The sequence below is a fragment of the Tursiops truncatus genome, chromosome 12 (assembly GCF_011762595.2).
Source record: "Tursiops truncatus isolate mTurTru1 chromosome 12, mTurTru1.mat.Y, whole genome shotgun sequence".
Classification (NCBI taxonomy): Eukaryota; Metazoa; Chordata; class Mammalia; order Artiodactyla; family Delphinidae; genus Tursiops; species Tursiops truncatus.
The window spans coordinates 38951218-38966397 of NC_047045.1; positions in this window are offsets into that span (position 1 = coordinate 38951218).

The following is a 15180-nucleotide window of genomic DNA, read 5'->3' on the forward strand; positions in this document are numbered from 1 at the left end:
GTTTTACTTCAATAATGCTGAATTACAACCCCCAAGACTTTTAACAACAAACTTGTATTTCTTGCCCATGGGACTGCTGGGCTGGGCACCTGGCTGCAGTTTGGGTTCAAGTGGGCTCCAGTGTTTCCTCATTCTGGACTAGCATCTTCCTTAGAGAAACTTCTTCGCATAACAGAGTGCAGAAGTGCAAGGGGCTGAGCCAAACCATGCGAACACATTTAAAGCTGCTGCTCCCGACATGTGTGTTCACTTTCCACCAGCCAAAGCCAAACACATGGCCAAACCCAACCTCATGGGGTCAGGGAGTGTACGCTTCTCGAGGAAGATGAGGGGGGGAATCACTGACAAAAGGATAAAGAAGATGTGGCACATATATACAATGGAATATTACTCAGCCATAAAAAGAAACAAAATTGAGTTATTTGTAGTGAGGTGGACGGACCTAGAGTCTGTCATACAGAGTGAAGTAAGTCAGAAAGAGAAAAACAAATACCATATGCTAACACATATATATGGAATCTAAAAAAAAAAAAAAAAAAAAAGGTCATGAAGAACCTAGAGGCAAGACGGGAATAAAGACGCAGAATAAAGTCCATTCTCTACTTGAGAATGGACTTGAGGACACAGGGAAGGGGAAGGGGAAGCTGGGACAAAGTGAGAGAGTGGCATGGGCATATATACACTACCAAATGTAAAATAGATAGCTAGTGGGAAGCAGCCGCGTAGCACAGGGAGATCAGCTCAGTGCTCTGTGACCACCTAGAGGGGTGGGATAGGGAGGGTGGGAGGGAGGGAGATGCAAGAGGGAAGAGATATGGGGACATATGTACATGTATAACTGATTCACTTTGTTGTAAAGCAGAAACTAACACACCATTGTAAAGCAACTATACTCCAATAAAGATGTTAAAAAAACTATCACAGTCAGAATCTAATCTATTGGAAATACTCTCAGTAAAGTTAAAAGGTAGTAAGTTTCCTGTGACATGCCACGGAATACTGATTTCCCACCGGAATTGCCTTTGTTTGGGGCATCTCTGCCATTACAAAGAAGAATCAAACCTGGCTTTCGTAAATCAACTATAGCTTCAAAACAGAACCAAACCAAACCCTGGCTTTCAACATTTGAGAAAGCCCAGAATTAAAAATCCAGTAGCGCTCTCATCTGGGATTCTGAAATCTCTGCTGTATGCAGCCTGGATACTTTAAGAACCTCACCGCTTGCTTAGATTTTAAGGCAGACATCCTCTAGGGCTGCTGTTGTGGGGCGGTGTCACTGCGGTCCTGGATACACAAATTCCAGATCTACAGTTTCAAGTTCTGCAATTTGAATATACCAACAAGAGAAGGTGAACCCAGCCAAGTGATTACTGCAGTCAAAAACCAGACTTCAGTGCTTCTCTTTTGACAAATGTTTTTCTAAATCTGGGAGGGTCACATTTTAAGAGTAGTAATTGTGTACGATGACAATTAGATATGGAGTCTTACATTTGTGTTTGAATTACTTTTAGTTGTTCTTTGATGCTAGGGAAGAGAAAGAACAGAGGATGAGTTCAGAAACTGAATTGAGATTCCCAAATTATTTCACTTGTAGTTCAAGATTTTTAGTTCAGTTTAGGAGTCCAAGAACTGAACCCACTGGCCAGAGACCTGCACTGTGGTTGCTGTCCTTAATCATTTATATAAAAATGGAAACCCTCTGTGGTGATTGTTTTGTGATGTATAGAAATATCGAATCTATATCGAATCTATGTTGTGCACCTGTAACTAACATAGTGTTATAGGTCAATTACACCTCAGTTTTAAAAGAAGAAAGGACATGTAATCACAGTATTCTAATAGGTTCTGCAGTTAACAATTTTTACATTGTTATAATAATACAAACACTAATTATTGGTATAATTAAAAGTATGATAGGGAGCTTCCCTAGTGGCGCAGTGGTTGAGGGTCTGCCTGCTGATGCAGGGGACGCGGGTTCGTGCCCCAGTCCGGGAAGATCCCACATGCCGCGGAGCGGCTGGGCCCGTGAGCCATGGCCGCTGAGCCTGCGCGTCCGGAGCCTGTGCTCTGCAACGGGAGAGGCCACAACAGTGAGAGGCCCGCGTACTGCCAAAAAAAAAAAAAGTATGATAAAATTTTTGGACGAGGATGAGGGAGGAGGGGTGGAGGTACTAAATCTTCATCTCATAATATTTATACCTTTAAAAATTGCCTTTTCTTTTTATTGTATCTATGAGACGATAGATGTTAATCATTTCACAATATGTAACTCAAAGCGTCATGCTGTGCAAGTTAAACTTATACAGTGACGTATGTCAATTATTTCTTAATAAAACTGGGGGAAAAACAAACAAGGTAGAGAACAGAAAAAAAAAAAAAGGAAACCCTATACTTCTCTGAAGTTATTTGTGTATGTGTGGCTCTCTCTCCCAATGGTACATATGGCTCTACTTCATTCGTTTTACCATCTGCCTAGTACTTCACTGTATGGATGGACTACAGTTTACCCAACGAATTCCTTATTGGTGGACTTGGGTGGCTTGCAGTTTCTCACTGTAGCAAATTAAATTACAAAGAGCTGTCCTTCTATGTACACTTCTGTGGACTTGTGGGGTATTTCTGTAGGATAAATTCTTAGAAGTGGCATTTCTGGGTCAAAAAGATTATATGCATTTTTAATTTTGATACCTATAACCAAATGGCTCTCCAAGAGGGTTGTATCAATTTGCACTCCTGTGAAGAGGGTATGAGAGTGCCCATTTCATTGCTCAGAATTTAAAAGTGCTTAATCAGACACAGGCTTGATGAACACTTCAGAAGCTGTTAGAAAAATACAGAGAATACATACATTTCAATAATGAATATGCCTCTGCTACTGGACTGGTGAAGTTGTTTTCACTTTTCACCCATGGTTAGAGCTTGGTTCACTAAATTTTTCAATCCAGGCCACTTCTGTGAACTTTTGACAGTACCCATATCACAATGAAGGTTGAGAGACAGTGGATAAATGAAAATATAGAAGGAGCTTGGCAGACACTTTCTGTTGCTAAGAAGCTGCTCTAAGAATCTCAAGTCACTCATTTTACAATAACATTTTTTATATTTGCTTATGGAGGGAGATCCCTGGTGGCCTAGTGGTTAGGATTCCAGGCTTTCACTGCCATGCCCTGGATTCGATCCCTGGTCAGGGAACTGAGGTCCCGCAAGCCGCACGGCATAGCCAAAAAAGAAAAAAAAATTGCTTAAGAATAATAACTCCCTTTAACTGAATAGCTCCAGTACCTTTACAGCATATGGCTTATTTTTTTTCATATGGCTTATTTTTTAATGTAGTCTGTTTTTTAGATTTTTGAGGCTCATTTTAGAACATGAAGTTTTTTTTTTCTCCACATATTGCTGACCTGCATATAGACCATTAGGGAGGGTTGTCAGAGCTTTTGACCACTGCTGAGCTGGGCTTGTTGGCAATGTACAGAGGGCAGTCTCTCTCATGAAGAAACTAGGATGTTGCCACATAGCCTGGGTATCTTTCTGACGTACCAAAGTATTGCAGTGTTTTGCTGGGAAACTGTGAGTAGGGTCAAGTATTGAGGAGGCCAGGGTCATAGGTTTGATCCTCAGGGGAGCCAGGTGGCCTTATTCTGTCTATGGCCCTAGTATCTCTAACGTCCTTCAATGGTTATGTCCCAGGACACTGAGCAAGTGGCAGTGGAGGCCTGGGCTCCTCTACTGTGAAGGCTGGAGAACAGCTCCCAGCTCTTGTCCCACCATGTGTCATCCAGGGCATCTTCTTTGCATTGACCCAGCCATGAGCCTAGAGGAAGGAGCGCTAGCCAGGGTGGAGAGACTGGGGTTCTAGTTATGACCAGTGTGATCTCCGGCAAGTCAGTTAACCTCTCTGCACCTCAGTTAACCTCTCTGCACCTCAGTATTTTCATCTGTGCAAAGGAGCACTAGGCTTAGTGATGCCTAATTTCCCTTATTCTGTTCTCATCATTCTCATCATTAAATTTTAGTTGGGGCCAGGAGACCACTGGAAGAAATTCTCCTTGGTGGCAAGAACTAATCAGATTGATCGGATTTCCAAACATGCTCAACCTTGACTACTTTCCTTCCAAATCCTTTCATTTCAAATTGTTCTCAATCTTGGCTGCACATAGCATCACTCCAGGAGCTTTCGAAATGCTCAGTGCCCAAACTGCATCCACACCAGAGCAATTACACCAGAATCTCTGAGGCAGGGCCCAGGCACCAGTATTTGAAAGCTCCCCGGTGATTCCAGTGTGTGGCTAAGGATGAGAGGCACTGAGGTGGCCTTCCGTTGGGAGGCCTGGGACAGGGGTCATGTTCAGGCTCCCAGATCGTCTGTGTCCCTCATCCCTTGTGCCTGGTTGCTCTCCCCCTACTCACTGGTGACCTTTAAAAAGTTAATTCTTTCCCCTTTTTCCCTGCTCTGGCCTGTCATTGAGCTCACCCGGCTGATTGTGGCGCTTATGATTGAGAAGCTCTTCTGACCGCTTCCCTTTCCCCAGAAATTAACGTGATCATTAAGGCTTATAATTTCACTTACCAGTGCTATCAATCAAGGGGCTGCGAAACAGAGTTGAGTGCTTTTGTAATTGGCAGCAGCCTGTGATTCGGAGCAGGGCACCCAGGGGCTGTGAGAAGGCTGGAGGAGGGGAGAGTTGGTGTGCAGGACGGGCTGTGCCTCCTTGAACTGACTCCCTCAGCTCTTTGTGATTGGCTCCCAGAGGGGCCAGTAAGCTCTCAGTGTCATCTGCCCTGAATGTCAAGGCGAGGAAACCAGTTCCTGCTGGCAGCGCTTCAGGCTAACCCTTGCCCACCCCAAGCTCTCTGCAATGGAAAGGAAGGTCTCTTCGGGTTCTGAAGAGAGGAATAGGAAAGATCAGTGGATTCTTTATACACTGGGCAGCTCAAGTCTTGTCAGGGAGGGGCAGTGGGTCTAGATTATCTGTAGTTCAGAAGTGAGGTTAAGGCTGTCAAGCCCAAGGGAGTGACACATTCCTCCCTAAACCGCTTGCTTAGAGATACCTTGGAACCCCACAAATAGCAGTTGAGCATGGAGCAATGCATGCTCTGTGCCCCCTCCTCCAGCCCAGAGTGACTCCAGGTTTCTTCCTGTATGCTGAGAGCTGGTGATCAGAGTGGCCCTGGGACTAGAGCTGTTCTCCCCTCCTGGGAGGATTGGGCTGGCTGATGGAGTTTCTAACAAACACAGTGCCTAGTGGAATATCTCATACATACATGGTAGGTGGATTATGGGCCAGAGGTGAAGGGGTAGTTATTTTTATTTCAAGTAAAACATTACAACAATATTAAAAGTGACTTTCTTTTATTAGATAGTAATATAGGAAATTTGTAGGGGAAAATTATATATAATTCCACCTCCCTAACACTATTTTTATTTTTGCCTATTTTTTCTAGTTCTTACACATGTACCTATATATTTTAACATAGTTGTAATCAGTGAACATACTTTCCGTTCTGATACTACTCTTAACATTCTATCACTAACATTTTTTACAGTATCTATGGAACTTAAGAATTCCTTTTGATGTTTTCATAATTCAGACACTTGGCATGTGCCATAATTTACCTCTCATTCAGTTTTGGATAATTATTAACCCAAACGTTTAATAAAGTAAGTTCACATTATATGGAACAACACACATAAGACCTACCCATGTAAAATGTTAAAATGTAGTTTCCTGGTTCCTACCTCCTGAGATTGGGATTCAGCCAGTGTGAGGTGGGGCCGGGGCATCTGCACTCTGACAGTCCCGATGCAGGTGGTCCCAGCTCCATAGGCTCAGGCAGGTGAGTGACATCTCCAAGGTCACACAGCTGCTCTGAACCCAGAAACTCCCCAGCTTCTACAACTGAATTTTGCAGTCCATATAAAAGACCAGTCCCCTGCTTCTCAATATGGAATGTGTCTACTGAGTTAGTGCCTATATCAGGAGCTTACTTTTCTTCACACTTATCTCCCAGGGCTCCTTCCAAGTGTTTCCCCCTCAGCAGTACTGGGGCCCCAGGACTCAATGCGCTCTTGAGTGCTCCCAGGAAGGGAAAAGAGTCTGGCCAGTGGTGTCATACTTCTTCATAAGAACTAGAGATCTAGTTCCCTGGTAGCCTAGTGGTTAGGATTCCGGGCTTTCACTGCCATGGCCCAGGTTCAATCCCTGATCAGGGAACTGACGTCCCACAGAGATCAAGGATGGAAAACACATTTTCTTTTCTCAACAAATTCTTAGAAATCATGACTGCCCCCTTAAAGAAATGATTTTTCTTTGGTCTTTTAAGCAAATTACTGACACATGCACAACATGGCTGAATCTTAAAACGTTCTGTTGAACAAAAGAATCCAGACAAAAGGAGCACTGGCTCAAGGACACAGCTTGGGATTTGAACCCAAGTCTGGGTGACTTTAAAGCTTACCCCTTTCTACTAGTCCCCAGCCTGCCTCTTGGTTTCTAGTCTGGGCTGTGGGTCTGCTGTTAGGGGAGGCCCTCAGCCAAGTCCCTTCCTGTGTTGGAAAAATGAGAGGCTTGGATTGAATTGCTTCTAAGATTCCTTACAGTTCTGATGTCCTATGATTCTGTAAGTCTAGTTCATTTAAACCATTTACTTATTTTTGAATAGTTAACAGTCACATGATATAAAATTCAAAAAGTTCCGTAGGGTATGTATACATGTCACAGAGCACAGGAGATTAAAGAGACATGACAGCTAAATGCAATGTGGTGTCCTGGATGGGATCCTGTGACAGAAAGAGGATATTAGTAGAAAAGCTGGTAAAAGTCAGTTTGGAGTTTAGTTAATAGTAATGTACCACGGCTGGCTTCTTAATTTTGTCAAAAATACTGTGGTCATATAAGATGAGGGGAAACTGAGTGAGGGGGTACATAGGAACTGTTCGTATTATCTTTTCAACTTTTCTGTAAATCTAAAATTATTCCAAAATTAAAAGCTTTTTTTTTTTTAAGAGTTCATATACAGTGAAAGGTTTTCCTCTCAGCTCCATCCACTGGGCACCCAGTCCCCCCAGTCAGACAACCAGTGTTGCTTGTTTCTTACGTAATCTTTCAGAGATATTCAATGAATAATCAGAGAAAATATCTATATTATATAATATCATTTCTCAAAACAGAAATGTTTTATCTGTGAGATAAATTCCTGGAAGTGGAATTCCTGGGCATATAGTTTTGTTTTGTTTTGTTTTGCAGTACGCGGGCCTCTCACTGTTGTGGCCTCTCCCGTTGCAGAGCACAGGCTCCGGACACGCAGGCTCAGCGGCCATGGCTCACGGGCCCAGCCGCTCCGGGGCATGTGGGATCTTCCCGGACCGGGGCACGAACCCATGTCCCCTGCATCGGCAGGCGGACTCTCAACCACTGCGCCACCAGGGAAGCCCTGGGCATATAGTTTTGATAGTTATTGCCAAATTGCCTTCCATGGTGGGTGTGCCATTTATCCTCCTGCCAGACACTGTGTTTGAGGGCCTCTCATCTTACCAACACAGACTCTTGTCTGAGAGACCAGTTCACTTCAGTTTAAGTCATACTGTCAACTCCCAAAATATTCATGAACAAACCTCTCTAGAATGCTGCCAACAGAACATGGGTCCATTCTGAAGCACGTAGCCAAGCCACGCAGGGCGGCTGCAACGGCCAGAGGCAGCAAGGCTATGAAGAAGTGAGAGCAAATGAATAACATTCCTAATTTCAGTCACTACTGTCCTCAGGAGAGGACATTCACAGAAGGCCATTGTCTCTGCTCCCCAGCACACAAAGGGTCAAGCCTCATAAATTTGCTCATAGTGGGGGAAAAAAACCTCAGCAGGTCAAAGTGTTCAGATTACAGGTCCAGGAAAATCCCTTTGCAGAAAGAAGACAGCAAATCCCCAGTGCAGTTGAAAGGACAAAACTTTCTTCACCCTCAGAGACTCTTCAATGAATAAACCAGTTAAACATGGTTTGGATTTACTGAACATGAAAACAACTGGATTAAAGTATAATCTAGCTAGAAAGGAAAGGAAATGTACCGAGAAAGCTAAGTAATGACAAAGCTGCAGTGTCTACGTGTGCCAAGCAGGGATGGCCATTCCAGTTTTATAACCAAATATTCTTAAATGTTTAGCTTTCCTTTAGATCAAGATAATGAATCTCTGCTTGCATTGGCCTCTTTGATAACAACACTGGCATCAAGGCAACCGTGTGAACACGAGGGACAATGATGCCCAGGAGGCCAGAGGCCCTGGCTGTCACGATGGATGTGGCCTGGGCTCTGGCCTGCCTGCCAACAGTCTGTGCAATCCATATAGAAGGCAGCATCGCACAGGCACAGGCTTTAGAATCAGAAAGACCTGGTATGTATCCCAGCGTCACTTCTTACTGGCTCTGTGACCTTGGACAAATTACTTACACTCTGTCTCAACTCTTCTCTTGGTAAAATGAGGATAACACCCATCCAATAGAGTTGTTCTGAGAATTAAATGAGGTAATAATGTGAAAAGCCCAGGCTGAAACATTAAGTCCTCAGCTCATGGTCGGTCGGTTGGTTGTTTCCCAGTTTCCCTCTCATGCATGCACACCAGAACACTAATACCGAGTGAACCTACCCCACGCCACGCAGACTCAGGCACATCCAAATTACGTTCTATTACAGGAGGGTTCTGAATTTTTCACACTGTAGGTTCCTAACCCTTTTTGTGCCGAAGATTCCTACTCAGATGTTTATAAAAACACATAGGAATACAAAGGAAACCACACTCAACCAGTTTGTTGAAATACATTTATCCAAGTATTTTTTTTTTAACTTGTAAAAAAATGTGTGCTTTTTAAAAAACACATTAAATGAGATCTTGGGGTGGGTCTAATCACTATAGTAATTTCCAGATAGTGAAAGTATTTCAAGATCTGCAGCAATAAATGTGATATTTGCATTTCTAAATTAATGACAGTCACAAGTTCTGCTTATACTACTACTCTGGTTTGCTACTACAATCATAATGAAAAAAATGCTACATTTCAGTTAGAGAATACTAAAGATACAACTTTTTTCCCATCCAAATTGAGACACCAGGTTAAGAACTCAGGTGTTATAAAACATCACCACTTCTGGCCTCAAGATGACTGATAAAAGGCATTTAGGATTTCCCTGGTGGCGCAGTGGTTAAGAATCCACCTGCCAACGCAGGGGACACGGGTTCAAGCCCTGGTTCGGGAAGATCCCACGTGCTGCAGAGCAACTAAGCCCACGTGCCACAGCTACTGAAGCCTGCATGCCTAGAGCCTGTGCTCCACAATAAGAGAAGCCACAGCAATGAGAAGCCTGCGCATCGCAATGAAGAGTAGCCCCTGCTCACCGCAACTAGAGAAAGCCCACGCACAGCAACGAAGACCCAACGCAGCCAAAAATTTTTAAATTAATTAATTATTTTAAAAAGCCATTTAATAACTGTCAAACCAGCACTCCTTTATTTTGCTCTTCACCTCTGGCTTCTTTCAAGATTTTCTGTTGGTCTTTGATTTTCTGCAGTTAGAATATGATATGCCTGTGTTGTTTTGTTTTGAATTTATCTTGGTGTTCTCTCAGCTTCCTGGATCTGTGGTTTCTTGTCTTTAATCTTGGAAAGTTCTCAGCCATTAGAACTTCAAATCTTTCTTTTGCTCTGTTCTCTTTTCTTTCTGGCATTCCAATTACACATGTTACACCTTTTGCCAGTATCTCACAGTTTTTGGAAGTTCCGTTGTTTTTTCTATTGTTTTCTTTGCATTTCAGTTTGGGAAGTTTCTACTGACCTATCTTCAGATGCACTGATTCCTCCCTGTTTTACGTTGAGCCGAGTGGTGAGCCCATGGAAGCCATTCCTCATTTCTATGACAGTGATTTTGATTTCTAATATTTCCTTTGATTCTTTTTGTTAAAATAAATGTATTTATTCATTTAATTTTTGGCTGCATTGAGTGTTCGCTGCTACACGCAGGTTTTCTCTAGTTGCTGAGAGCGGGGGCTACTCTTTGTTGCGGTGCGCGGGCTTCTCATTGCGGTGGCTTCTCTTGTTGCGGAGCACGGGCTCTAGGCGTGTGGGCTTCAGTAGTTGTGGCTTGCGGGCTCTAGAGTGCAGGCTCAGTAGTTGTGGTGCGTGTGCTTAGTTTCTCCGTGGCATGTGGGATCTTCCCGGACCTGGGCTCAAACCCGTGTCCCCTGCATTGGCAGGCGGATTCTTAACCACTGCACCACCAGGGAAGCCCTCCTTTGATTCTTAAAGTTTCCATTTCTCTAATTACATTACCCTTCTGTTTTTACATGTATTTTTTTCCATTAAAACTTTTAACATATTATTTATTTATTTATAAATTTATTTATTTTTGGCTGCATTGGGTCTTCATTGCTGTGCGCGGGCTTTCTCTAGTTGCAGCAAGGGGGGCTACTCTTCGTTGCCATGTGCGGGCTTCTCATTGTGGTGGCTTCTTTTGTTGCAGAGCACGGGCTCTAGGCATGTGCAGGCTTCAGTAGTTGTAGCACATGGGCTCAGTAGTTGTGGCTCGCAGGCTCTAGAGAGCAGGCTCAGCAGTTGCTCTGAGGCATGTGGGATCTTCCCAGACCGGGGCTCGAACCCGTGTCCCCTGCATTGGCAGGCGGATTCTTAACCACTGCACCACCAGGGAAGCCCTTGTCTCTTTCTTAACTCTGGGTTTCTCTCCTCCTCAGAGTCTGTCTTGCAGCTTTTGGCTGTAATCCACTATTATACTGGAGCCCTGGTGGTGTGGTGGTAAAGTGGGAGGCAAGGGCACATTCTGTAGTTTCCAGATTAAGTCCCAGTGTTTAGTTGGCCTGTGACCATCACAGGTGTTTCCCAGGGGTATAGCTTTACCCCCTGTGGCCCTTCCTCCCTTCTCTGGCTGCAGCATTTCCCTGAAGTCTTGACCCCTGTTGACTATGTTTTATTTTTCGTTTAGGTGAGATAGGAAGGCTAGAGGGGCTGGTGTGGGAAGCATGCCCTTCCCCCATCAGGGATAAGGCTCTGGAAGTCTTATCCTGGAGAGTAAGCCTTTGTAATAAAGAAGGTTCTGGTATTTCACACTGATTATTCATCTCCTCTCCCTGCCAGAGACATAAGGGATCTTTCTTGATCTTCACCGTGGGAATCTTGTGGGGTTCCTGGAGATAAAGCCCAGGTACATGTGGGGCCCCTCTAAGACCGTGGTCTCCAGGAGTTACTCTTGTGCTAGAGCACGCTCAACCCCCAGCAATTCAGTATCAGTATCACCGTATGTGTGTTCCTTACCAGTTTATGGCTCTAGCAGTTCCTGCTCCAGGTAAACAGGTTTTGACTGAGTCTGGCTAGATAAGCCTCTCTCCAGATCTGGGGGTGGTGATTTGCTCTGCAACATCAATTCACTGATGGGTGGGTCTAAGAAAAGTCATTGATTTTCAGTTTGTCCAGCTTTTCCTTGTTGTAAGGACAAGGGTGCCAACTTTCAAGTTTTTTACACATTGGGGCTGAAACTCAAGTCCGATTTATTTTATTTGGAATGGCTTTTCCCCTCCCTCCATTTGAACTCCTGTGTCTCTTCCATCCTCACATTTGCCGTGTCTCCTGTCTGTACTGTGTGAGTCTTTTCATGACAGTGTCCTAACAAGACTGAGTTTCTTGAGAAAAGGGCCTTTGTTAACCTCTGGTCTATGTTAACGCTTTGCTCATATAAAATGCTTAGTGTTGCTGTTTGATTTTACTGGGTCACTTCCATTTACGGCACTCATTCTAACAGTAAAAAGCATCTGTGGTGAGACGTTAACCCAGCATCCTCTAAACTTCCTTTTGTGCTTTTAAATGACTTTTCCCGGTCTCAAGGTCCTATTTTCTTAGCAAAGTTGGAATAAGGCAAACTTGATTTACTGTAAATCAAGATTTACAAAAGTAATTTCTCAAGATCTGATAAGTCCTGACTTTTTCTCAATTTCCTGATTGCTTTTTGTAATGACTTAAGTAGCCAGGTTAAGATCAAATCTAACCAAATACCAGGAAATCAAAGGGCCTCCTAGCTAAGTGCCCAAACTTGGCTGTTTCAGAATTACCTGGGAAGCTTAAAAAAAAAAAAATCCTGGACTCAGTCTTAGACGGTAATTGTGGTGCACAGCTAAGTTTAGGAAAATAAGATACTTCCAATCAGCTAGCTCTTCATGCCCCAAAGTGCTTTTTATACCCACTTAAAATCAAACTAAAAAACAAAACAAAATCAATTCATTCATTCACTCATGCTCAGCCTAAAGGACACTGGAAACGTTACTGGAAATTCAACCTTTCGTTCAATCAATAAATTTACTGAGCGTTAAGTAAGGGCTGGGTAGGTGCCAAGTCACAGGCCTGGTCCACAAGAAGGAAGTGAACCAAGGTATGGCTTTTAGAGGCAGACATCCTTCCAGTCTAAATCCAGAACCATCACATCCTGGGTAACCTTGGGCATATTACTTAAGCTTGCAGAGCCTCAGGCTTCTCATCTGTAACGGATAATGTTATTTACTTCATAGGGAAGTTCTGTGACAGAGATCACAAAGGAACTATCAAGGAAAACATACTCCATCCTCCTAAAACAGTTTCTAACTTGTTTCCCAGTCCAAACACTTTCATATTGTAATAATCACAGCTGGCACTCACGGAGCAGTTAACCTATAAACCAGGCAGTGTGCTAAGCTACCTGTTCATTCATACCTCAAACAAATTTTATCTGTAAAGGCTTAGAGGCCAGCAGCCTCCTCCTTTCATTGGCTATATTCACCCAAAACAGGCAAAGCAAGCTGAAGCAACAGGAGTGGCCCTTAACAAGAGGGCTGAGTTAAAAAGATGCCGGATATAATAAAAAGGAGATGCTCCTTCATGTCCAGCCCAGAGGTCATCATGACTACTGAGGGTCATGACGGCAGAACCACCGAGCAGGAAACCAAATACCAGATAAACCTATCCAGGAACTGCCATGGGCTTAGTGGTACCATCGGCTGCTGCTACTGCCACATCTGTGATTTCCACTGCCATTGGACAGCTATCATTAATTCTTTACATGTCTCAGGCACTGCAGTTCTGTGGATTTTACATTTGGTCCTCAACAACTATAAGTTACTAAAGGCACCACTGCTGTTGACCCGTTACATCTTGCAGGAGTTGGGACAAGGTGATAACTTACTGAGAGGACCCGGAGCCTGAGACTCTTGCTGCATAACTCACTGCCAATTTAACTTCTATTCTTTTAGGAAGACTCTTAAGGGCTTCTGGAACTTCCTCCTATATCATTAGAGTTAACAGCGCCTGCATTTTTACTTCACAGGATTAAAGGTGTCGTTTTAATAAAGACCATGGTTTCAGTTCTCAAAGAGACAACACTGAGGAGTACCTCCTACATTAGGTAAAAACATGTTACCTAGAATAAACAACCTTTCATCTAATTTGAAACCTTCAAGTTTCTAAAAGCAGGCCTGCCCTTAGGAAATTGTAAAGACTAAAAGTAAGCCGGCCAGTACAACCTATCCTAAGCCACACTATTCCCTTGTCTATAAATGATCAAAAGAATTCCACAGTGAGTAGAAACCTAGGCACTGTTGACATTTTTCTGTTGTGGGAGGTGGTCCCGGGTACAGTGTAGGCAGTTTAGCAGCATCTTTAACCTTCTGCCCACTAGATTCCAGTAGCATCCCCCAGTTGTGATAACCAAAAATGTCTTGCGAGGGGCTTCCCTGCTGGCGCGGTGGTTAAATCCACCTGCCAATGCAGGGGACACGGGTTCGAGCCCTCGTCTGGGAAGATCCCACATGCCGCGGAGCAACTGAGCCCGTGCATCACAACTACTGAGCCTGTGCTCTAGAGCCCACGAGCCACAACTACTGAGCCCACATGCCACAACTACTGGGCCTGCGCTCTAGAGACCGCGAGCCACAACTAATGAGCCCGCGTGCCACAACTACTGAAGCCCACGCGCCTAGAGCCTGTGCTCCACAACAAGAGGAGCCACTGCAGTGAGAAGCCCACGCACCGCAACGAAGAGTAGCCCCCGTTCACCACAACTAGAGAAAGCCTGCGTGCAGCAACAGAGACCCAACAGTCAAAAGTAAATAAATAAATTAAAAAAAAAAAAGTCTTGCGATATTGCCAGATGTTCCCCGGGAGGCAAAATCATGTATGCTTTAGAGGAATTATTGAGTTTAGCGGAACTACCATTACTCTGTTCTGCATACCAAAAACTGACAACCTTTGATTTGACTGCTCTAGCTCACTGAAACACAATTCACAGTTGTTTAGCTCTGTACTTTTATGGAACTGTGACATATTTAAGCAACAAAAGATATTACAGAGCAGCTCTGACTTCTTCCTATGATATCCATCTGCTTGGGGGACATCGTAGTTTGGTCAAGGCCTAAGCTGATTTCCTCTCAAATGGACTGACCTGTCTCTACATGAGACACTTCTGGAGTGCAAGGGCAAACTTTCCTTACCTTGGAGTTTAACTCTAGGTCACAATGGGTTCCCCAAGCACCAGATGTTGTGCAGATTCAAATTGGAGACCACATTCTGGCCGTAAAGGTCTGGCCGCAACACAAGTTAGGCAGCAAGGAGTCATGCATTTGCTGGTTTCTTATCAATAATACAAGTCAGCTAGAACACTGCCCTTCTCCCTTGGTTAAAGAGGAGAAAGCGTGCCACTATCCTAAACCAAACTAAAGAGAAAGCATGAACCTGCTGACTAAGAAAACGGTTATTACACCCTTGCTAAGTTTAAACAAGTCACTCAGATGAGCTAGGGAAAAAGTTCTTCTGAAAAATAGGGGGCATGCTATTGACTTATCTTAAAAGGCCTTTTGAAAAGAATGACTTGAGATTATAGAGCATTTTCCAAATACACAAAGTGCTTCATAACAACTCAGTAAGCTTTAAGGAATGCTTTTCCTAGTACATCACTTTTTTTGTTGTGTAAAAGAAAATAGCCCCATTCAAAGGGTAGTAGCATATTTGATATCACCACTGCTTAAAGAGGAATGGAGTTACAGGAATGAGTAAAGTATATAATTAGTAAATAATCCCTCTCAACAAGTGAGTTAAGTAGGAAAGTCTTCTGAAGGGAGAAAAGAAAAGCCAGAAGCAACACAATCAGTGCATATCAGAAA